Source organism: Macaca fascicularis, chromosome 14 (assembly GCF_037993035.2).
Source record: "Macaca fascicularis isolate 582-1 chromosome 14, T2T-MFA8v1.1".
NCBI classification, from domain to species: Eukaryota; Metazoa; Chordata; class Mammalia; order Primates; family Cercopithecidae; genus Macaca; species Macaca fascicularis.
Window position 1 is genome coordinate 10289133 of NC_088388.1, and position 23689 is coordinate 10312821.

A 23689-nucleotide genomic window follows, 5' to 3' on the forward strand; every position below is an offset into this window, starting at 1 on the left:
GTTCTGTAGATGAGGGAACGGGGGCACAGAGACCTGCCCATGGTCCCCTGGCAGGAGGAGGTGGGGTCTGGATTCCACCCCAGGGCTGTGTGGCTGCAGGACCCCAGTGCTTGACTCCAGATTGCTGAGGGCTGTGAGTCCCTGGCCAGCCCAGACACAGTCCTGCGGCCCAGGCTGAGCATTCTCAGACCTTCACGGAGGTACCCACTCTCCCGTGAGCCTCCTGCTTCCTTTGCCCAGGGCCATCCCAGGTTGCCCTGGCCCTTATCTGACCACCTTACCTTTCATTACATCGGGCACTGGGAAGGACACTGGCCCAGATCGTGGGAGAGGACGGGCTTGGAGGCCAGGACAGCATGCAGAGCTAGACACATCAGCCTCCAGAGGATAATGAAAAGCCTAGGCGGTGGGGTGACTTCTCTGGCCAGACCTCACCCACTCCCCTTCACAGGCAAGGGTGCAGAGGTTGCCACCTACACACAGGTCCACAGCCCTCATTTCACAGCCCAGCAGCCTGAGACTCAGAGACAAGAGGGGCCCAGCCAAGGTCACAGTCAGCCCAGATTTCCCACTGCACGTCTGTCCCTTCTGCACCGAGCCAGGCCCATGAAGGTTATGGAGCCGGAGGTCCTGCCTCAAGTCACTTATGAGCAGGCAGGTAGCACAGGGCAGGTGCTAGAGACAGGAAGACACAGGCCTGCTCACAGGTCACCTTGCCTCCATCTCCAGGGTCAAGTCTGAGTCTAGGAGCACCTCTGCCAGGGGCCCCCCAGCATCTGGCTGGAGGATTACCCCCCTCCCTGGTCTGTTGGCTGATGACTCCTGGCACAAGGGATACAGGTGGCCTTTGTACTCGGCTGTTCCTGAGCAGTGCCCTAAGTAGGGGGCAAACTTGTAAGGCAAAAGCCAAGGCAAACCACCGCATTCCCTGGCATGGACATCTGTTCCCAGTGCCCGCTCAGCTCATGGCCACGGTCCTCAGCCTCCAGAGGCCTCAGCATCATAATAGAGTCTAAATTGCACCTTTCAGAGATGCTTGATAGATAACCAAGAAGCATTTGGGAGGCAGGGACCCAAGGCCTTTCCGCTCCACTGTCTGTGAGCCTCATCCATCTTGGCCAGAGGCTCCCCTGCCACCCCCCGCCCCCCAAGGCCAGCCCGAGGCTGAGCCCTCTGGCTACAGGAAAATAGGGCGGGGCCTAGGGGTGGCGAGGAAGATGGCACACCTCACCAGAGGAGTCTTTAATTGCCTGGGTGCCTGGCTGCCTTTTTATTCCCTTGTTGTGTGTTTCATAGTTTATGCGGCCATCAAATTAAACTGGTAAATCGCCTGTCTTTTATGGGATCGCTTGTCGTCCTTGCGTGGATCCCTCAGACTTCAGCGTCGTATGAGTTACGACCTGCCAGCTCCATGACTGACAGCCGGATCCTTGGCGGGCCACAGGGGTGGGGGAGGGGAGCAGTGGGATGGCTCCGGCTGTAGGTATCCAGGACTCCCCCCGCTTAGCTGGGGGCCCTGGGGCATTATTCTTGGCATTATTCTTGGCTCTATCAGTCCTTGGCCCCTGCCAGCCTCCAGGACAGAGAGGCCTGGGTTCAAGTCCTGCCTCTGCCACTTTCAGGTCATGTGATTTCTTTTTTGAGACAGGGTCTCACTCTGTCACCCAGTCTGGAATGCAGTGGCTCGATCATGGCTCACTGCAGCCTCGACCTCCCTGGGCTCAGGTGATGCTCCCACCTCAGCCTCCTGTGGAGCTGGGACCACAGGCGTGCACCACCACATCTAGCTAATTTTTGTATTTTTTGCAGAGATGGGGTTTTGCTATGTTGCCCAGGCTGGGCTTGAACTCCTAGGTTCAAGCAATCCGCCCACTTCAGCCTCCCAAAGTGCTGAGATTATAGGCATGAGCCACCACGCTGGGCCTCAGGCTATGTGATTTTGAGCAAGCTGCTTGCCCTCTCTGAGCCTCGATTTCCTCATCTATAAATGTGGTCATAATAGGGGCCCTTACATGGGAACTTACAATTCAGGGTTCGCTGACATTTTATGTGCAGAGTACCCCCTCCTGAGTGCGATCTGGATGGCCCTGACGCATCCAGTTTAAAAGCTGCCACAAATCTCTGCCTCCCCAGACACGCGGCCTAGCTTCTGCAGTAGCTGCTTGTCTCTGTCCTCCATGCTCCAGTGGCCCGTTCTCTACTCCCGTGCTCCTGGCTGCGCCTTCGGGACAGGCTGACCCCTTATCAGCCTCTGTGAAGTTGAGATGTTGCCCCCCCGTCCACCTCAAACTGTGTGGGTGCAATCCTGCGCCTCCCCCAAGCCATGCTGGCAGCCTTGACCCTATGTCTGGGCCGCACAGAGCTGGTGGATGGAGCCATCAACCGTCCCCTCCTATGGGGCCGTGTCAGCCTCCTATGGGAGGCCCTCCAAGCTGGTGGCAGGGTGGAGGGGTTGGGAGAGGTAAGAGGGTTTTAAATGGGCCTTTGTCATCAGGTCACCTAGTGGCCAGAAATAGTTTCTTACCTCCTCCACGCCATACTCACTCCTACCCCTGAGAAGTCCTGAGGCTTCTCTCCCTCCCCTCTCCGCTCCGTCTGCAGCCCTCCCCAGAAGCTGCGCTCACGGTGCATTAGACCCTTTGTGGAGCTCCTGCCCAGTGTCACGAGTGGGGAGAAGACAGCAGCTTCCCAGGTTTCCCAGGTCTAGGGGAGCAGTAGGGAAGCTGAGTGTGGGTGTCTGCACCCAACTGCAAAGCCTTTACAAGCCACTGACACCGAGCTTCTTCCCCACCACTTGCGGTGGCTTATGGCCGACTGTCTGCTGCTCAGCCTTTGCCGGGGACCCCACTGCTGGCTCCTGGCCCTCATGGAACCTGGGGATGCTATTTTCTATTCATAGGCATGTCCTAGGAGCTTCCGGAAGCCAGCAAGGAAACAGCTCACATCCCTGTCTGGCCTCGCTCCCGTGTGTCCTCTTTCACCTGCCCCATCCCTGGGATGGGGGCATCTCAGGCAGGGCCAGGTCAGGAGAGGAAGTGTCCTGCATGCAAACTCTGTATGTAGGAAAGACAAGCACATGCTCACGTGCATGGATGCTGGTCACGTCTCCCCCACCCCCACTCACCCCTCAGCCTCCTTCCTGCCTACCTGCCTGCCACTGTCCTTAGGAATCTGTCTGCCCGTGTAGCCTGGCACTGGTGTGTGGCTGCTGCAGACCCTGGGGTCCTCTGGCTTTTCCCTACTTCCCAGCCCCCAGGTAGGGTCTCTTGCAAGGGTCTTTCCCCTGCCAGTCCCTCCCTTCGGCAATAATTCCTGTGTTTCCCCTAAACCTTGCCAGGCCTTCAAGTCCTCACTGAGAATGCTGTGCAGGCAGACTGGGCAGAAGCAGTTTCTCAGCTCCAGAGCAGGAAGGGCCAGTGGGACCCCAGTCCCACCTCCCACTAGACAGGAAGCCCCACCAAGGCACAATCATCTCCAGCTCTGTGACGGGGCTTCAGCAAACCTTTGTTTAAATTAATGAGAGACCCCACCTTCCTGGGGGCTCAACTGCAAACAAGACAGCGGGAAGAGGGCCAGGAGGTAGACAGGGCAGGCCGCTGCCTCCTGGTGCTCAGGGAGACCCAGGGAGAGCTCCCCTCCTTCTTCCCAGGAAGCCCCTTTCCTGCGAAGGCAAGTAGACCTGGGGCCTGCATGGCTCAACCCAGCTGCTCAGCCTACTGTGGGGTGGCCTTGGGTCTCAAGTCTTTTTTTGAGACAGTTTCGCTCTTGTTGCCCAGAGTGGAATGCAATGGTACGATCTTGGCTCACCACAACCTCCATCTCCTGGGTTCAGGCGATTCTCTTGCCTCAGCCTCCCGAGTAGCTGGGACTACAGGCATGCGCCACCAAGCCCAGCTAATTTTGTATTTTTAGTAGAGATGGGGTTTCTCCATGTTGGTCAGGCTGATCTCAAACTCCCGACCTCAGGTGATCTGCCCGCCTCGACCTCCCAAAGTGCTGGGATTACAGGGGTCTCAAGTCTTTATCTGCAAAATGTGGCCATAAACTATCTACTTCCCTGGGCTCTTGTGGAGATAAAGTAAGGTTTCTTTCAATGCTTAGCAGAGTCGTATTCAGAATGAGGGGACTATTACTGTTACTAGCAATGAGCTGTGCTTCCCCGAGCCCCAGACATGAACTGCAAGAAGAGAGGGGAGCCTTGAGTTGTGTGAATGAGGCTTTTCCAAGCCCTAGTTCAGGCAGATGCCCCAGGGACTGCAGGCCCACCAGAGGCATCTCCTTAGGGCAGGGGCTAGATGCCATGGCCCTCAAGGGCTTTCTAACTCCAGCTCCCACCAGGGCAGGGTGCCAGCCAGCCACACCCATCACCCTAAACAACTTTGCTCTGGATCCCGTCCACTGGTATCATTTAGAGCTTCTGATGCATGGGGGCTGGGGCGGGGATTCTTTTAAGACCTAAAGTTAATTATTTTTCTAATTTCATGCCACATGCATTATGCATCAGCTGTTATCACTAGCGGTAATTGCAGACAGGTATGCAAATCCACTATAAATGCACCTAACTGCATAGGCCGTCTGGGCGGTGCTGGTGCCAGGCGGCGGGATGTCCTGAACTTCAGAGAATGTAAATCGCTTTAAAAAAACAAGACTTTAGAATTGTGTCTTAGGAGGTTAATTATATTGATAATAGTGTTCGATATTAAACCATTCAAGGCCAGGAGGGGGTGGGGGGATGAAAGGAGACACGTGTAATTTTGTTCCTTTCTCTCTTGGCGTTATTTAATAAGATGCGCCTACACCTGATGTTTCTGTCTGTCTGTGTCCATTTTTAGTAAAGCTGCCTAAACTGAGACTTAATTCCTTTAGGAAAGGGAAAAAGAAAGCCCAGTGGGCTGGGCGAGGTGGTTCCTTGTAATCCCAGCACTTTGGGAGGCTGAGGCGGGTGGATCACCTGAGGTCAGGAGTTCAAAACCAGCCTGGTCAACATGGTGAAACCCCGTCTCTACTAAAAATACGAAAATTAGCTGGGTGTGGTGGTGCGTGACTGTAGTCCCAGCTACTTGGGAGGCTGAGGCAGGAGATTCACTTGAACCTGGGAGGCGGAGGTTGCAGTGAGCTGAGGTTGTGCCACTGCACTCCAGCCTGGGTGACAGAGTGAGACGCTATCTCAAAAAAAATAAATAAATAAAAGAAAGCTCAGTGGAGTTTCAGAGTGAAGGAGAGGGGCTAAAGGTCTTTATTTTGGGGGGCGAGGAAAAGGAAGAGCAGCAGCACCAGCAGGGCTGGGGACAGTCCCCAAGAACAGGGCTGAGGCTGTGGGCTCTGCGCCGCTTCCCTCCTCAGCCTCCTTTAGGATCCTGGGCCGCAGCAGAGGGCCTGGAGAGGAGCAGTATGACTAGGAAAGGCTGGTGATGGGCGACACTCACTGATCCTAGATCAGAGGCTTGGCACTGGGCTCTGAGGGCAGGGCCTCTCAGGGGCTGAGAACAACCCTGAGAAGGTGGGAGGCAGGTCCTGCTCCGTCATCAGTTTACGGATTGCCTCCTTCCCCTGGAATGTAAACTCCTACAGTTAGGACATGGTCTGCCTTGTGCCTGGCATGGAGCCTGGCACAGAAAGTACTCAGTAAACATCTGATGAATGAATGAACAGGGCCACCAAAAGGGAGGCCCCTGAACCTAGACCCAGGGCCGGGTGGTGGTAGAGAAGAGGGAGGCTGGCCTTCCTGCAGCCCACCCCAGGATGCCATGGTGACCCAGGGTGCCCTTACCACAGCAGCCCAAAGAGGCAAAGGGAAGGGTCTGGATTGTGCCACAGATGGCAGAGGGGTGGCCACAAACCCAGGCCTCAGACTTGATATCCGGAGCTCTCCCCTTCCCAGGTCTCCTACCACCTGTCTCAGCTGCCCAGTGGGACCTCTGTGGCCCCAAAGGGAGACTCTTGGCCGTCCCTACTCACCCCCACTGATATGGATGCTGGCCTGGCACTGCCCAGCCGCGTGTCTGTCTCCAACTATCAGAGGTGAGCCTCACTTTACTACACAGGCCTTTTCCCCTCCCGCCCACCCCACAGATACACACACGGATGGAACTCGCCACTCAGGACCCTGGAATCATGAGATAAAGGACCTCAGTGATTGTCTGCTTTTTGCAGATGAGGAAAATCTGAGGCTCCGCATGGATGAGACGGGGTGGAGAAAGAGCCCTCCAGCAGCTTGGGCAGCCTCCCCGCCCATCTCCTGGGGCCTTGGCGCCCAACTCTAACCCTTTCCCAGGGGTTTGGCACAGGGAGGGTGCTGGGGTACAGTGTCCCAACTCCAGCGGGGTCTCACAGGGGCTGGTCTTCTCCACCAGCAGGTCCGCAACCCCTCACGCCTGTGGGCTCACTCACGCCTGTGGGCTCACTTACGCCTGTGGGGCCACTCATGCCTGGGGGGCCACTCATGCCTGTGGGGTCACGCCTGTTAGCGTTAGCAGTAGCTAGCAGGGCTGGGTGCTTGAGTGTTGGGCACGTCAGAATGCTCTCGCCAGCTGGCCACAGCCTGTGTGGAGGGGAGAGGCTGCATCCCCAATGCAGAAAGGGGAGGCACGCAGGGAGGGGCAGACTTATCCAAGGTCACACGCTCACAACCAGAGGGCCAGGCCCCAACCCAGGTCTGTCTGCCCAGAGCGTTTGTTCCTTGCCTCCCTTTGCACAGAGCCACTGAGCAGATCTTCCATGGCAGCAGGCCTGGGGGGCAGCAGCTGCTCCCCTCCAGCTTCGCTACAACCTAGGAATGACCCCCAAGCCCTCCTAGGGACTGGAGGGGCAGTAGGGACCAGGGCTGGGCACTGGGAGAGGAGCAGCTGGGAGCAGAAGGGCTGCAGGGCAGGGGCCCAGCTCAGGCTCAGGCGCGTTCGCGGCCCCGCTGCCGGGCTGGCGCACTTTTATAATAAATAACAGCAAATAGCCCATCCGCAGGGCATCTTTCACGCCGGTGGCTAATAACACGGCTATTAATGCCCCCGCAGACGGCGTGCACGCTGTGCCGCTCTGACGAATGTCCCAGGCCCTGGTGCAATCATAAATCAACCCCTCTCCTGAGGAAGAGCGTGGGAAGTGTCATTTTCCATCTTGGTAATGAATTGGGGCTTCCCTGTCCTGCCCAGGGCACGGTGGCTTAAGGTTGCCTGGGATTTGTGTTTTCCGAGGTGAGGTGCAGCCTCTCCCTCCGGCCTCCGGGGATCCTTGGAGGAGTCAGCTCCACCTCAGTGGGAGGGAGCGCTCACCGCCTGCTGTGTGACCCTTGGGGCACTCGCTGCCCTTCTCTGGGCCTCAGCTGGCTCCTGTAACCAACAAAGAGGCTGAACTGGAAGCCAGCGCAGACGATGCCCCAGGGCCAACAGGAGCAGGACCTTGGGCAGTAGCTTTGGATCAACCCCACCCTGGGTCCCCGGCCAGACAGCAGGTAGCAGACCCTGCTACCCAGACAGCAGACCCTGATGTAGACTTGTGGACTCCCTCCCGTTCAAGGGCAGCAGGCACCAGGGAAAGTAGCCTAGGTTACCAGAGCTCCTGCCCACCACCCACCAGGCCTCACTGCCACCACCGTTAGGGAGGGGGCTCAAAATGAGATTTCCCCACCCCACTGCAGGGCCATTTACTCCAGGAGAGGCCACGCCGTTACATCCCAGGTCCAGCTGCTGGGTAAAGCCCAGCAGCACAGGGACCACCAGGTGGCAAATGATGCTTATGCCGGCAAGCAGAAGCCGCCAGCTGCGTGAACTGCGTGAGTGGGTGGATGGGATGGAGCTGCAGACCTGTGGAGACCCGTGGAGCTCTGGCCGGGAAAGGGGTCTTTGGAGGGCGGGACCCAGCTGTCTGGGCGCGAGGAACCCTGGGCCACCCTGGAGCCCTTCCCTCATCCTTGGGCCTTACCTCCTTCGTCGCTGCAGCCCAGGAGCCCTCTGGGTCCGACGAGTTGCTGGTCTGAAGGCACACGCCAAAGTCACGAAGCCGCAACTCGGGACACCGTGAGCTCAGATGGCGCTCACATTCCCGGCCCCGTGGTCCTACCAGGCCTTGCACCACTAGGGACACAGACCTCAGACCTGGGGTGACTGGGCAGTGCTGGGGCACCCCAGGGCACAGAGAGGGGATCCGATGCCTCAGTCTTCTGGTCTCCTGGCGTTCAGATGAGGCTGCGGGCCACAGTCAGCAGCATCCTTGGCACCCTAGGCCGCGGGCGCAGCTGGCTTCTCCCTGCAGAGTGAGGGTCCTGCGCACAGGGGGTACAGGGACACCCCTCTGGGCCCCAGGACTCCTGAGGGTGGCCTGAGGGGGTTCCGACTCCCTGTTCGTCGGGCATGCCCTGTGGCCTGGCACCCAGCCCCGAGCAGGGTGGCCTCTGCTGCTTGCTACCTCCACGGCCGTTTTCAACTCTTGCCCTTTTGTCTGCAGGCCGCCACCTCTTCTGAAAGGCCTCTGCGTGGCTTTTGGCTTTTACCCCCTTTTGGTTTACCAAGGCTTTTTTTTTAAATCCCTTTAAGTCACTTGGCAGAATGGGCTGGGTGCAGAGAGCGTTCTTGCATGACAGAGCTGAGAGGGAGCCACTCTCCAAAGGCTCCGTATTCCTGTCACTCAGGCTGCGTCTCCGGGGGGAAGGAGGGGTCCATTACCCCGCTGAGGAGTTCAGATGTTCACGGTGGGGCTGGAGCTGCTGACACGTACAGCTGAGCTGTCAGGCCCCCACATGCCCTTCTTTGGGAAGGTGCTTGGGGGGCGAGGGCCTCAGTCCCGCTTGGCTGCTCCTGTTTGTAGAGGTTTCCTTGCTGGGAAGGTAGGGAGGATGGGTTATTCCCGCTTCACCCCCTGGTCTTGTCTTTCCAAAAAGGAATCCATCTTCTCGCCCACTGCCTGCTTCCTTACCTGCCAAAAACAATACCAGTGATTAAGCCCAGAGACATGAGGGACCGCATTGGGACAGCATCCATCAGGGCCACTGGGCTGCAGCCCCCTTTGCTTTGGATCCTGTTTTTTTTTTGCTTTTTTGAGATGGAGTCTCACTCTGTCGCCAGGCTAGTGGTGCGATCTCGGCTCACTGTAACCTCTGCCTCCCGGGTTCAGGCGATTCCCCTGCCTCAGCCTCCTGAGTAGCTGGGACTACAGGTGCAAGGCACCACACCTGGCTAATATTTTTTTTGTATTTTAGAAGAGGTGGGGTTTCACCATGTTGGCCAGGATGATCTTGATCTCCTGACCTCATGATCTGCCTGCCTTGGCCTCCCAAAGTGATGGGATTACAGGCATGAACCACCGCACCCAGCCTGGATCCGGTTTTTTTTTTGTTTTTTGTTTTAAATGCCACTTGCCCATGAGCCGGGGAAGGGCCTGGGGTTATTCTCCCCATCTCCTGCCTCTTTCCAAATCCTGACAACAGTTGGCTATGCATAGTGCCCAGCCTTGCAGCTACCTGGTTTTCCCTCCCTGGGGGTGGAAGGACTGGGAAGAGAAAAATGAAGTTTTTTGAGCTCCTGGCCTTGCAGGGCCACCCGCCCAGCCCAGAGCTGGCTCCAATTCCCCCAGCACCTGCTCTTCTTGCTAAATGTCATTCAAAAGCTCCAACTGGACCGCCATGGCCTGGGCTTCCAGAACAAGCACTGCCTTTCCCCACCATGGGAAGCAGAACCGTCAGGGAACTGGGGAAGTTGGGTCTCCATGTTCCTGGCCTCTGTCCGGTGCCCACCCCACTTCCTAGGTGGGGGGTCAGTCCTCAACACCGGCAACCGCCCTCCCCTTCCGCACAGACGGAGGGCAGGGCAGGCTGTTCCAGAATCCAAAACAAAAGCCCGAGCCCTCCCCAGTACCTCTCATTAGTGCGGCATGTGGAAAGGCCGTGGTGCCCTGGTGTCCGTATTCCCCCTGCAGGAGCCCCTCTTTGGAAAAGGGCTTTTATTACACATCTGAGAGTGCTCGCTCTGGTTTGAAATCAGATCCAGATGGGCTCAGCTGCATCTGGACACTTGTCTTTGTAGGGCCTAAGGTGGCTGATTTGAGAAATGCTTGTTGGAGGCTGTTACAAATAAAAACAGGGATATTGGGGTGCATGTTTTTTTTTGTTTGTTTGTTTGTTTGTTTGTTTTTTGAGACGGAGTCTTGCTCTGTCACCCAGGCTGGAGTGCGGTGGCCGGATCTCAGCTCACTGCAAGCTCCGCCTCCTGGGTTCACGCCATTCTCCTGCCTCAGCCTCCTGAGTAGCTGGGACTACAGGCGCCCACCACCGCGCCCGGCTAGTTTTTTTGTATTTTTTATTAGAAACGGGGTTTCACCGTGTTAGCCAGGAAGGTCTTGATCTCCTGACCTCGTGATCCACCCGTCTCGGCCTCCCAAAGTGCTGGGATTACAGGCTTGAGCCACCGCGCCCGGCCTGGGGTTCATGTTTTAATAAGCCCAGCACCCAGATAGGGGGTGGCTGCCCACGGGACTCACAGCCTGGCAGGGAAGGCGTTCGGGAAGGGCGTGTGCCAGCCAGGTGGTGTGCAGGCTGAGTCTGATGGGGTGGACAGAGTGGCGGGGGCAGTTTTCTTGGGACAAGCTGCCCTAGGAGAAAGGAGGTTTCAGAGCCAGCAAGCCCCATGGGACATCGATTCTGAATGGCCAGTCCCTGGTGAATACTACAGGTGGGGCACAGGCCCTGGAAGGGGTGCGGCGGGGCTTACGCAGGGGGGAAGATGAGGACAGAGTCCCTGCGTGCGGGGGGGAAGGCGGCCGGCTCCAGCACAAGCCCTTACTGCTATTACCACCCGCGTGATTTCATCCAATTATAAATTGTAATTTCTCCATGAAAGCGAGAGATGGAGAAAGTCCAATGAGGTCATCTGCCTCCCTGGCCGGGGCGCAGAAATTGTTTTATACCAATGGGGGTGGGGCAGGGGCAGCAGGCTTCGGCATTTTGAGAGGATGACGGCCGTGTCCTGGGAGCCTAGAGGCTCCAGCCAGCCGTGGCCGCTGCCTCCCGATAAAGAGAGAAACCACTGAGCTCTGCTTTTGAAATTAAGAACCCAGGCTGGGCGCGGTGGCTCAAGCCTGTAATCCCAGCACTTTGGGAGGCCGAGACGGGCGGATCATGAGGTCAGGAGATCGAGACCATCCTGGCTGACACGGTGAAACCCCGTCTCTACTAAAAAATACAAAAAACTAGCCGGGCGAGGTGGCGGGCGCCTGTAGTCCCAGATACTCGGGAGGCTGAGGCAGGAGAATGGCGTGAACCCGGGATGTGGAGCTTGCAGTGAGCCGAGATCTGGCCACTGCACTCTAGCCTGGGCGGCAGAGCGAGACTCCGTCTCAAAAAAAAAAAAAAAAAAAAAGAAATTAAGAACCCAAAAAGGAAGCAAGTTCATCCCACTGGTGTGTTCGCCTCAGACCCTTCCCATAGCTTCTCAGCTTTATCCTGAGAGTGTCCCATAGCTGTCAGGATAGAGGCAATGCTGCTACGGTAGTCTCCAAGGGCCCTGCCCAGCCCACCTGCCGTGTCTGCCACGACTGCCCACTAACGCCCTGAGCTGGCTCCAGCCTGGCCCTTCACTGTACTGTTCCCCTTCTGTAAGAATCCATGCAGACGTCATCCCTCCCTTCCTGCAATGGGCCACCCTCCCCTTGGCTTGTGTGGTCCTATGAACCATGACAGCAATGACATAGCATGAAAAGAATTGTCTCCCTGGCTTCAAGGGAGGACCTGAGGCTGGATCCCCCAGCGTCTGGCTCAGTGCCTTGCACACAGTTGGTGCTTAATAAATGCACTCAGCAAACTTCCCATCTGCTTCCTCATTTAGAAAACCAAGGCACTAAGTGAGGCTCTTGGTGCCCATCCAGCTTTGTATGTCCTCAGTCCACCTTCCCTGCTGCAGCCCCCACCCCCACCTTCCCTGGGGCCTGCAAAGCCTCCTGGAACCCCAGTGCTGGGATACTGGGCTCCTCGGCGTCTGTGCCCTTGATGAGTGGGGCCTCTCAGGCTTCTGGGGTGTGTATTGGTTTTCCAAGTGAGTCTGGCTGGCAGTGGTTGGGAGGTGTGAGCTCTCCAGCAGCACTGTGGCTCTTCCCTTGTGTGGGTGCATAATGATGATCATTAGTAGCCACCTGCATTCACTGAACCAAAGGAGGCCCAAGAATAAATATGTAAATGCGTGCGCCTGGCAGACACCTCCCGCCAGAGCCACAGCGCCCCCAGTGGCCACCCTCCTGGCTCGAGTGAGTGGAGACCACGCCGTGTGAAGTTAGTGGTTACACTCATCCCCTTGGCCTCCCCTGTTCCCACAGGCTCCAGGTCTGGTCTCCGTGCTCAAAACCAGTAAACCATTTTTTGAGTCAACATCATAAAAGCTTCCATTTTGAGTAAAAGTACTTTGAGATGCTTATACCATTCTACTTTTGTTATCATCAATAACATCACCACTGTATTAAAAGAAATTTGAAAGGAGGGAGAGAACGCCAAGTCCCCAGTCTCACATCTCTGCATTACCCTCTGCATTTTGGCCGAATCTGCCCATACGTATATGCCAGGGGACAATGCACCTTGTCCCTTCCCAGTAATTTCTGCCTTGCCATCTTCCCTGAGCTTGGGAAGACAGCATGGCTAGCAGGTCAGGGAGGACCACCTCCATTGTGTGGACTAAGAAGAGGGAGTGGGACTTGTCCAGGGTTATACAACCTGAAGCAGAGTCAGGGCCTCAAACTCCAGGCCAATTTCCTTCTGGCTACACTACTCCTAGACAGCGCAAGAGAAACAGACCCTCCACCAAACACTGCACTGAGGGGCCCTGGGCTTCTCCTGAGGCTCTCTTGTGTACCCCTCCATCCATACATCCCTCCATCCTTCCATCTCTCCCTCCATTCCTCAATCCCACCATCTCTCAGTCCCTCCATCTCACCATTTCTCTATTCATCCATCCATCCATCCATCCATCTATCCATTCATCTCTCCATCCATCCATCCTTCCTTCTCATTTCTCCATTCACCGATCCATCTCTCCATCTGTCAACCCATCCATTCATCTCTCCATCCATCCTTCCATCTGTCTCTCCATTCATCCTTCCATCTCTTCATCCATCCATCCCTCCAATCTATCCATTCATCTCTCCATCCATCCTCCCATCTCTCCATCCTTCCGTCTCTGTATTCATCCTTCCATCCCTCCATCTCTCCATCAATCCATCTATTCACCTCTATCCATCCATCCATCTCTCCATCTTTTCATCCATCCATCCATTTCTCTATCTATCTCTCCATCTGTCCATTCATCCATCCATCTCTCCCTCTCCATCTATCCATTTCTCCATCTTTCCATCTACCCATCTCTCCATCCAGCAAACATATTCTGAATCTAATCATGCTCCAGGCATTGTACGAGACATTGGGGATCCAAAGAGATGCCCCCATCCTCCAGGAGCTCACAGTCCAGTGGGGAGGGCACTGGTTTTCAGAGGGCTACAATCTGAGGCGCACACAGGGCAGTGTGGGAGCCAAGAGCTTTGAAGAAGATGATGCTGTGCTGTGGTTCTGGGGTACTCCCATGTCATGACAATCACATGTGAGCTCAGTGGCCATCCAGAGGGGGGCAGGTATGGCTGGGTTTTCCCTTGACCACCTGCCTATCTTCCAGAGCCACTGCTCACCCTTGGCCCTCAGGGCTTCCTCCCGAAGTAGAAACGATCCTCAAGCCCTCAGCTTTACAGTTCATAGCTGCCTTAAAGATCAGAGCTCTCCGATGTTAATTCCTATATTAGCAATTAGCCCTCCTGTTTCATTTCAACCTTTGGCTCCTAGGGATGGATTTTTATGTATGTGTCATTAATCAGATGACTGGTATGTGCTGCTAGAAACCCAGGTGGGCTTTATGGCTGGTGACTTAGCGAAGTGGTGTTTTAAATGAACAACATGCCTGCCCCCTCCCTGGGCAGAGCTGCCCTGTGGCAAAGAGGGCAGAGTTTAGATCATTGTAAGCAGGTCAGAGCTGGTGCGAGCTAGGAGACCCAGGATTTTCTTTCATTTTGGACTTCCAGGCTGAGGTCAGCATCTGTATCTGACCTTTATAGATGAAAAGACTCTTTGTGACTCAAACTGGAGTTTGTTCCATGGCTGCTGACTTCCCCCTACCAGGATGGCTGTCCACAGAGCCCGTTCCTTTTTTTCCCATTGCAGAGAGCGGTCTGGGGGCTGCTTATTCCCTCTCTCCCGAGGGCACTGGAGACAGAAGGCTGCGGGCAGGGAGAGCATTGCTGTCTGGGGGCTAGGACCGCTCCTGTAATGGGCTCAGCATGTAGGGAGTGGGACGGGAAGAACATTTCAGGCTGAGGGAACATCCTGTGTGAAGGCTGGAGGGCTTAGTACAATGAGAGGTCAGTGTCCCAGAGCTCTGAGTGAGTGGAGGGCTGTGATCCGAGCTGAAGCAGGGCCCGGAACCTGGCTTTGGGGGTGCTCTGAATGCTGCGCTGAGGGGCCTGGTCTTCGTATGAGGGCAGTGGGGAGGCCGTGAGGGTGCCCAGGCATGGAGGAGTGTGACCAGACTTGCAGTTTAGAAAGCGCATTCTCGCTGCTGCATGGAGACCTGGAAGGTGCCCAGGTGCACAGGAGAAGACCAGTGAAAAGCTGGAACCGCACCCTCAGGAAAAGGGGCAGGGACCTGGGCTGGGGACCTCACGCAGTGAGGGGTTGAAGGGAAGGGGCCAACTTGGGAGTCCCCCGGGCTTTACTCCCTGAAGACAGGCCTGGGTGCTGAGTGGGTTCCCACCTCCTTCTCCTCACTGGAGGGCAGCTGAGTGCTCCTGGGAGCACCATCAAGAGAGCCATGGACAGCCGGCTTGCTGTGGGTTCCGAGCCTGGTCCTGATCTGCAGCCCGCAGCCCCGGGCCTTAGCAGGAGCAGGAAGGCCTCTGGAGGCTGTGCCTTCTGCTCTGTGAGATGGGCCCACCCCATTCCCTGCCCACTCTCTCCTGGCCCCCAGGCTTGGCACCACTGCATGGCACCCGAGTAGCAGGGTGAGAAGAGGCGGAGGCGAGAGCCTGCTTGTGTGGTGCGAACCCTCCCAGCCTCCGCTCTGCTAATTAAACCATCTCCTGACAAAATCCAGACTTTCAGGGTATTTGCGAGAGTGCGAGCCAGGCCGTGGGTGGCTTCAGGAGTCTGTTCCGCCCGGCCAGCAGGCCTGGGCCTTTGCCAGCGCCCACCCTCAAGATGGCCATCAGAGAAACTCAGCAGGCAGTGCCCAGAGCAGGGCCCTCCAGGGGTGCGGGGCCCACTCGCCCGGGACGGAGCTTCTCTTGCCACGGGACATCTCCCCTTCTTTATTCTCTTCCTTCCTTCCCTTCACACGTGGGCAGCTGTGGCCAGAGGTGGCCTGGGAGTTCACCCATCCCCTGGTGCTGAGTTGGCAGAGAAGCCCAGCAGGCCAAATTGGGCACAGACCGTAGCTACCTGCCGCTCCCTACCTGACCCGCTGGACCCAGCAGTCCCTCCCTGCACGGTCTGGGGGGTCTGGAGGCCCAGTTCTGCCAGGCTCAGGGTGCTGCAGAGGGGAGGGCTCCCTAGCTGAAGCCGCTGCCCTCACAGTGCAGCTGAGCAACAGGGGACCTAGAAACGGCTGCCAGCGGCAGGGAGACAGGAGCAGGCAGGCGCCTGAAGAGTCCTCATCTGCCTGGAGTGCTCTTGTGCCTTTGAAATCTCCTCCCAGCAAGGGCAGGCAGGAATTCCTGGGCCCAGACGCTGAGAGAGTGGGTGAGGGGGGGACCAGCAAGGGCCGCTCACACCCACCTCACTGAGGGACAGGCATTGGCTCTCAGCTCTGCGCGGGGAGGCCCTCGAGGGGACGCAGCCGGCAGTGTGCTTGGAGGGGATGGGGACACGGCAGCCCCGCACAGGCCTGCTCTCATGCTCTCAGGGAGGCACGCTGCAGCCGGAGCCTGCCCCTTCACAGAGCAACTCTAGGCACAAAAGGAGACAGGGCAGGGTGCGGTGGCTCACACCTGTAATCCCAGCACTTCGGGAGGCTGAGGCAGGCGGATCACTTGAGGTCAGGAGTTTGAGACCAGCCTGACCAACATGTTGATACCCCCGTCTCTACTAAAAAAAAAAAAAATTAGCTGGGCGTGGTGGCAGATGCCTGTAATTCCAGCTACTTGGGGGGCTGAGGCAAGAGAATCACTTGAACCCAGGAGGTGGAGGTTGCAGTGAGCCGAGATCGTGCTGCTGCATTTTAACCTGGACAGCACAGAGAGACTCAGTCTCAAAAAAAAAAAAAAAGGAGGGGACAGGAATGACCGCTTGCCTGCCTGCTCTACCTAGCAGACCTCACTGTGATGCATTGCCCGTGCCCATTAGGGCCTGTGTCCAGCCTAGAGGAAGCTCAGGGGGTGATGAACCTGGCGCCACCAGCCAAAGCCGGAACCCCTTCTTTCAGGAAATTGGCCTGCTTTTGTCGGCAGAACAGTGGCTGTTCGACCCCCTGCCTGCCCGTCACAGTGCTCTTGGCTGCCCCTTGGCCGAGGCAGGTGGTGGAGCCGGCAGGCAGCCTTGGTCCGCTCCTGGCCTCCAGGGTCTGGGCACTCTCACAGCGTCTCCTGGCAGCCTGGCTGTGAAATGGGCCCCGCGCTGGAGCTCTCGAGAGCGGCAGTTTGAGGCAGCACTGTGCTGACTGCAGCACAACACATCCTGCAGGCTCACGGGCCCCTGGGGGATGGGGGACCACTGCTGGAGACTCCCCAGGGAGAAAGCTGAGGAGCTGTCAGGGAACCCAGGCTCTGCCCAAGGGCCATCAGCTCCCTTCCTCAGCTACCCCTTCCCCAGACCCTCCCCGCAGCCTCGCACTCCACCATTCAGGTCTCGACCCCTGACTTGGAGCCCCTCCTGGCCTATTTCAGGAGCCCCCTGCCCACCTCCTTCCAGGGCTCTGTGCTAGTGCTGGGGGTCCAGCGTGCACCCTCAGGAACTGGCAGCACCTCCCTCCGCCTACTGCATCTAGAAACCCAGCCCTCCTTCTCAGACCTCCGCTGTGAGCTGGGGATTCCAGGCCGCATATGCCATCATCCGAGTTACTCAGGTGCAGCTGGGGGAAGCTGCCTTTCCTTCCAGAAGCATCCACTAGCAACCTCAGTTCACTACTTCGCTCCCACCAGCTCTGCCAGCCTCCGGCCCCCAGGGACAGGTGCCCTCTCACTCAGCTCCCAGCTCTCTGGTTTCCCTGCACCAGCAAGAGCCTGTGCCAGGGGATTTTCTCCCTCTGTGTTGGAAATCTCCCACCCTTCCCTCCTTCCCGTAAACATGCTCTCTGGCCGAGAGCAACGCTTCGCGCTCGGCCCAGGCGGCCAGACTTTGTTAATATTTACAGCGAGTGGCTCAGGAAGCTATTAGCTTCCTTTTCTTGTTGTTAATTGAAAGAGGAGAAAATGGTTGTAACACTTCAAAAGAACTTAAAGCGCAGCCTGAGAGACTAGCTGAATTGGGAGGAATGGGGGAAAAGAGAGAGACTATTTTAAATAAATAAAGCAAGCAAGCCAGCCCACACCTCACACGAGAGTGGAATGTCATTCCTTCCCCATCTTTGCAGACGCCTGGCTTTCCTCTGAGGTTTCCTTAGTGCCTCTCATTGTATATTTTCCTTTTCATTCGGGAGCCTGCCTTAAGGAGAGAAGGAGGAAGAGAAAGGATTCGCAGCACACTTTTGTTAATCATGAGGCTCTTTGAAGCTGCAGCTAACGAGGCCCCTGGTACCTTCGCTCCCAGAGCACACGGGGCTGGGAGACCTGTGGCTACCTCCCCTCCTGGGACACAGGCCACTCCTGGGCCCCCCAACCTGGATGCGACCTCTGGGAAGTGCTTCGGCCTCCATGCCCCTGTGAACCCCAGGCACAGCCAAAGATGCCCTGGTCGTGGGGTGGGGAGTGATTTTCTGAATCCTGGTAGATAGGGGCCAGCATTGAGAGGCCTCTGACCTCTGTGGCCAGCCTCCCTGAACCACTTTTCCCAAAGACAAATGATCCTGCCCACAGCAGCCGCACACTGAGCTTCCGGAGTCTGCCCCATGACGTACGCGACCAAATGGCTCTGCCAGTCACCCTGTGGTTAGGCAGGGGCAGGAAAGGATGACTCAGGAGGCCTTCACTCCAGGAGCCTGCCATTCATTTCTGACCGACAACTGTTTCTTCCTCCAGGAAGCTTCCCTGACCCTTCCTTGTCCCCAGCCTGCTTAACTTTGTTTTTTGGGATTTTTTTTTTTTTTTTTTGTATTTTTTTTTTTTTAGTAGAGACGGGGTTTCACTGTGTTAGTCAGGATGGTCTCGATCTCCTGACCTCGTGATCCGCCCACCTCGGCCTCCCAAAGTGCTGGGATTACAGGCGTGAGCCACCGTGCCCGGCCTTTTTTTTTTTTTAGATGGAGTCTCTGTCACTCAGGCTGGAGCGCAGTGGCACGATCTCAGCTCACTGCAACCTCCGCCTCCCAGGTTCAAGCAGTTCTCTGCCTCAGCCTCCTGAGTAGCTGGGATTACAGGCGCCCGCCACCATGCCTGGCTAACTTTTTTTGTATTTTGAGTAGAGACGGGGTTTCACCATCTTCCAGGTTGGTTTTGAACTCCTGACCTCGTGCTCCACCGGCCTTAGCCTCCCAAAGTGCTGAGATCACAGGCCTGAGCCACCGTGCCCAGCCTAAGTTTTATATTTTTAATAGAGATGGGATTTCACCATGTTGGCCAGGCTGGTCTCAAACTCCTGACCTCAGATGATCTGCCTGGCTTGGCCTCCCGAAGTGCTGGGATTACAGGCGTGAGCCGCCGTGCCCAGCCCCGGCCTGCTTAACTTTGGCCTTTCAGGCTCCCCTGGCACCCTGCTCTCTGTCAGCCGGCTCCTCTGCTGCTGCGGAGCAAGGTGGCTCACTGTACCAGACACAGAGGGACAGCCTGCCCCCAGCTTCTGGTTGCTGCACAGGCTGCATTAATGGAGGAATCAATGGCATATTGAAGGAGGTGATCGCTACACCACCTCCTCCCTCCTTCCACCCTGGTCACGCCAGACTAGAACACTGTTCTGTTCTGGGCACTTAGAGACGCACAGCCACACTACAGAGCAGGCGGCCTAGTGGGTGGGGAGTGACCTTGGCCATGACCAAGAGGGGGTGGGGCTTGTTCAGCCAGTCCGGGAAGAGGGCAGTCTCCTGTCCTTGGCAGAGAAGGAAAACGGACCTGTTCTGGGAGGCCCAAGAACTGGAAGGACTGGGAGGGAAGTACTGGGAGGGATGGAGTTAAGAAAGAAATCTATACCAGGTGGAGATGCCCAAAGGTGGGCCAGGCTGCCCCCACCAGGGGCATCCATACCTAGTCTACATGGCCACTGGCAGAGATGCCAGGCAGTGGTGAGCACGCCAGGTGGAGGCCTGGCTTCCCGGCTCACTCAGCCCTTGCCCTCTCCACCGGGGAGTATAACTGTCTTTTCCCAATGGGCCGTGAGCTCTTAAGGGTAAGGACTGTGTCCTCAGCATGACAACACCAGCAGCTGACTCAATTGAGCTCTAGATGGCCCAGGCACACAGAGCTGAGATGTTGATGTGGATAATAATAATACTAACAACAACAGTAGTGGCCACCCTGTGTTGTGTCTGAGGCAGACACTATTCACACGTCGCCTCACTGAATGCACAGGCACTGTTACTACCATTCCAATTTTCCACCTGAGAAAACAGATAGTCAGGAGCCTGCCAGGGTTCCACAGGGGGTCTGCTCCAGGGCCTGGATGCAAACTCACTCCTCTCTCCACTCTGGGTCCTCACGGCCACACCAGCCACTCCTGTGTGGCCAGGGACTAAAGGTCAGCTCGCACAGCAGGAGGCTGCAAGCCCAGCTCCCTCTGCAGGGTCACAGGGCGCATTAGCAAATTAAAGGCACTGAGAAGTCCTGCGGCAAAGATGCCGATTGAAGTTTGTTCACTCCAGCGGTTACCAACTGACTTTGTCTTTGGTGGCACCTGTTAACCTCCCAGCATTCGTGTCTTCTTCAAACCATGCTTGGGGAGATGCTGAGGGTGTTCATGTACCCGTTTACTCAGGCTTTTGGTAAGGGGCTGCTGTGTGCCAGGCAGGGGCCTGGTGCTGGTGACATGCAGTGGTGAGGACAGGCCTGTCCCTGCCCTGTGCCTCCCTGGTGCCCAGATGGTGGCTAGCACACAGTGGCACACGTGCCTGCAGCAAGTGAGGGCTGAATGAGAGTGGGAGTGGATGGGGCAGAGGAGCCGGGCTGGGCCATGGGAAGCCACTGTCATGGCCACATGTGGTCTCTGAGCCGCCCCCATCTCCTCCCATCGTGTATGCTGTGTCAGGACCTCTGGCCACACCCAACCTCAACCTCTCCAGCGGCATATAGGCCCCTGGGAGGCCCCACCAGCCCTCCATTGGCAGGGTCAGAGCCCTCTGCCCCCACCCCAGGACCCCTGCCTGGCCCAGCACCTCTTCCCTTCCCTTCAGGCCCTGTGTCTCTGGCCTTGACATTCTGATCACATCCACTGGCCTGCCTGGAATACTAATTCTCCCCAGATGAAACCATCCATGTTTAATTTTTTTGAGAGGCAGACAGAAAGACAAGAACGGGGGAGACGTTAGTGGGTAGGAACTGGAGCCGTCTTTGGAGCCCTGAGACTGTGCAGTGACTCCAGCCACTTGGGATGCCACAGCAACCCTAACACAGGCCAAGCTCGGAGGCCAGGAAGGACAGTGGCCTTTTGAATACACCAGAGTGTGCTATGGTCCCGGCTAGGATTGTTTTTTGAGACCCTCAGGAGCTGAGATCACATGGGGATAGAGGGCCGGCAGCCCCGCTGTCCTCCGTGCCACCTGAGAGCCCAGAGTGACCCCACCGCCCTCAGTATGCTTCCTGCAGCCCCAGAGAGAGGCCTCGGGACACAGAGAAGAGTGGCCAGATGCTGGGGTTGGCCCAGCAGCCGCTCTGGTGCTCCTGCCTTTGGCTGTTCTGGGCCTCAGCAGCCTCCTGGGGGACTGGGGTAGTGGCCCACTGTCAGGAGGGCCGTTGTGGGAAGAACAGGTAAGCCTTGCTGTAGGGGACAGGACGGTGCTAACGGCCGGCGTCCAGGTGGGGAGTTGGGGCCCCTCATGCAACTTCAGCAGCTGCGTCCCTTGGGCCAAGTGTCTTCTGAACATCAGTCTCCTTATCTGTCAGATGGGGGGGATGGTGGCAGCAACATCCTAGGCTGTGGTGAGGACTCCAGGAGGTGCTGTACGAACGCCCAAAGGACTGGCCCAGCTCTCCCTGGGCATGCACCTCAGCTACTGTTCTAACCCACCAGCCCGACCCCACCCCAGCCTTACCCCTGCAGGCTCCTCCCCCACATCCACCTCCCTGGCACCAGCGCAGCCCTGGGGCAAAAGCTACGATGGTGCCACCCGCCCCCCAACCTCCCAGCCTCGCATCCTCATGTCCCCGGAGGAATGAATGAGATTGTAATGGCAGGAAACTTGACAGAAAATGAAACGTGATGAAATCAGCTACATGAATGATGAAATCCAAATCCCAGCCTCCTTCTGAGGCGGGGTGAATGCTGTCCCATGCTCCGCGGGCTGCAGACCCTGCAGTGGAGCCTGCCACTGCCCCTTCCCTTGCCCCAGGAGCTAGAGTCTTAAGCCCCCTCCCCATCCCTCTTCTATCCTCCTCCCATGCCCCCTCCCCATCCTCTCTTCCCTTCTTCTCCCCTTCCTCCTCCCCTCCTCCTCCCATGTCCCTCCCCATCCTCTCTTCCCTCCTCCTCCATCTTCTTCCTCCTCTCCCTCCTCCCATTCCTCCTCCCCTCCCCTTCCCATGCCCCCTCCCCATCCTCTCTTCTCTCCTCCTCCCTCCCTCCTCCCATGTCCCTCCTCGTCTTCTCTTCCCTCCTCCTCCGTCTTCTTCCCTCCCTCCCTCCTGCTCTCCTCCTCCCATGCCCCCTCCCCATCCTCTCTTCTCTCCTCCTCCCCTCCCTCCTCCCTTCCTCCTCCCATGTCCCTCCTCATCTTCTCTTTCCTCCTCCTCCGTCTTCTTCCTCCCCTCCCTCCTCCCCTACTCCTCCCATGCCCCCTATCCTCTTCCCTCCGTCTCCCCGCCTTTTCCCCTTTGTCTTCTCCTCCTCCTCCCATGCCCCCTCCCCATCCTCTTCCCTCCTTCTCAGCCTCCTCCCCTTCATCCTCCCTTCCTCCTCCCATGTCCCTCTCCATCCTCCCCTCCCTCCTCCCCCTTCTCCTAGGTATAGCCAGCAGTCAGTGACCAACTGACCCAGAGGTCAGAGGTCAGTGCTGCAGATTTGCCAGTGCCCCTTGCAGAGCAGACCAAACTGAGACTACCCTGGCTGGTCCTCCCCCTGCCCTCTCCTGCTTTACTTCTTCCCTCAGGGCTCCCTGGGAGTGCAGGGCTGGACCCAACTCAGGCTCTGCTTCTGCAGAGCCCCAGAGACAAACCCCAAGTGCCTGGTGGGGAGACACTGCCACCCCTGCCCCCATTTTAGTCTCGGGACGCCCCTGCCTTAGAGAAGGGGTCTGTTGGTGGCTGGGACAAAGCCTGGCACTGCGCAGTGCTCCAGCTGGGACCCCTCCTGCGGTGATGGCTGGCCACAGCCTCCACTTCCTGCCTCATCCCGCAGCCTCCCGGCCCAGCCACCTGTGAGCGGCAGAGCCGGTCAAGGGAGGGCCGGTGGAAGCAAATGTGGTTATTTGGCCTCCTCCTCCTCCTCCACTTCCGGGGCTGCCTCATAAATTATTATCGACCCACCGCTGCCTGGGCTGGAGGCGAGCTGAGGAAATAAAGCACCGGGCTCAGTAATTGTGCCCTGCTGCCTGAGTTTACTCATTTGTGGCTTTCCTACCCACTAAGAAACGAGACAATAAATAACTGCTGACTATTAGGTCCCAGACGGGAAAAGCACCGCACGATGCGCTTCCCGAGGATGAGCAGAGGCTGGAGACCCACACACCCGTTGGCCTTTCCCACACTCTCTCACCCTGTGGACTCAGGCTGTTCGGGGCCTGAAACCTGGGGCCTGGGAAGACAGGCAGAGGCTGAGTCCCCAGCCCTGTGGGGAGAGGGTGCATATCTTCCCCTCTGCCAGCCCCATTCTGGAAAGTTCTGGGCTCAGGATGGCACGGCTGTTGAGTCCAGTCACAGGCTTTGTGTTTCCCTTTTGTTACTTGGATGGAGGGCCTTGTCGTAAGTGCTGAAAGAATGAAGACGCCACCTTATCCAGCCCTCTCACTTTACAGGGCGTGGGGGGCAAACTGAGGCTCAGAGAGGTGAATGCCCTGCCCAGGGTCACACAGGGCAGAGCTGGTCTCAACTCCAGCACCATCATCCTCCTCATTCTTTCCCTGGGGGCAGGACACCTATGAGCGGGCACAGAGACTGACATCAGGGGCCCTTACCCTCCTCTCAGCCCTGCCCCCACGGAACTGGCAGCTTCCCTGATGGCACCATCTCAGGGCCTCTCACCCTCCCTCAAGAGCCCCACTTTGTCCAGGCCCTGAGCCGGCTTCTCTCAAGGCATCACCTTCACCCTAGGAGTGGGGCCAGGTGGGGATTGGGGAGTTCCTTGCTCTGAGAACAGTCTCCCCAAGTTTTCAGCCGCTTTCTCTGGTCCGTGGCTGCCGACCTGGCAGCTGGGAAGGAGGGTGCATGGATAAGAGAAGGAGGCTGGAGA

At 57.3% G+C, this 23689-nt stretch overlaps 2 protein-coding genes across 8 annotated transcripts in view; one reads left to right on the plus strand and one right to left on the minus strand.

Annotated features, from left to right (window-relative positions):
* The window catches only part of MACROD1 (mono-ADP ribosylhydrolase 1), a 172277-nt gene that overhangs the window by 56069 nt on the left and 92519 nt on the right, over positions 1–23689 (plus strand). The window lies entirely within an intron of this gene.
* FLRT1 (fibronectin leucine rich transmembrane protein 1) overlaps positions 1–23689 on the minus strand; it is an 83840-nt gene that overhangs the window by 5782 nt on the left and 54369 nt on the right. The window contains exon 2 of one of the 2 annotated variants that reach the window (XM_005577481.5): positions 7918–8907. The gene's annotated coding sequence lies outside the window, so the exon portion shown is untranslated. Of the gene's footprint in view, positions 1–7917; positions 8908–23689 lie in introns of those variants that run through there. The other variant, XM_074013332.1, reaches the window with a different exon arrangement.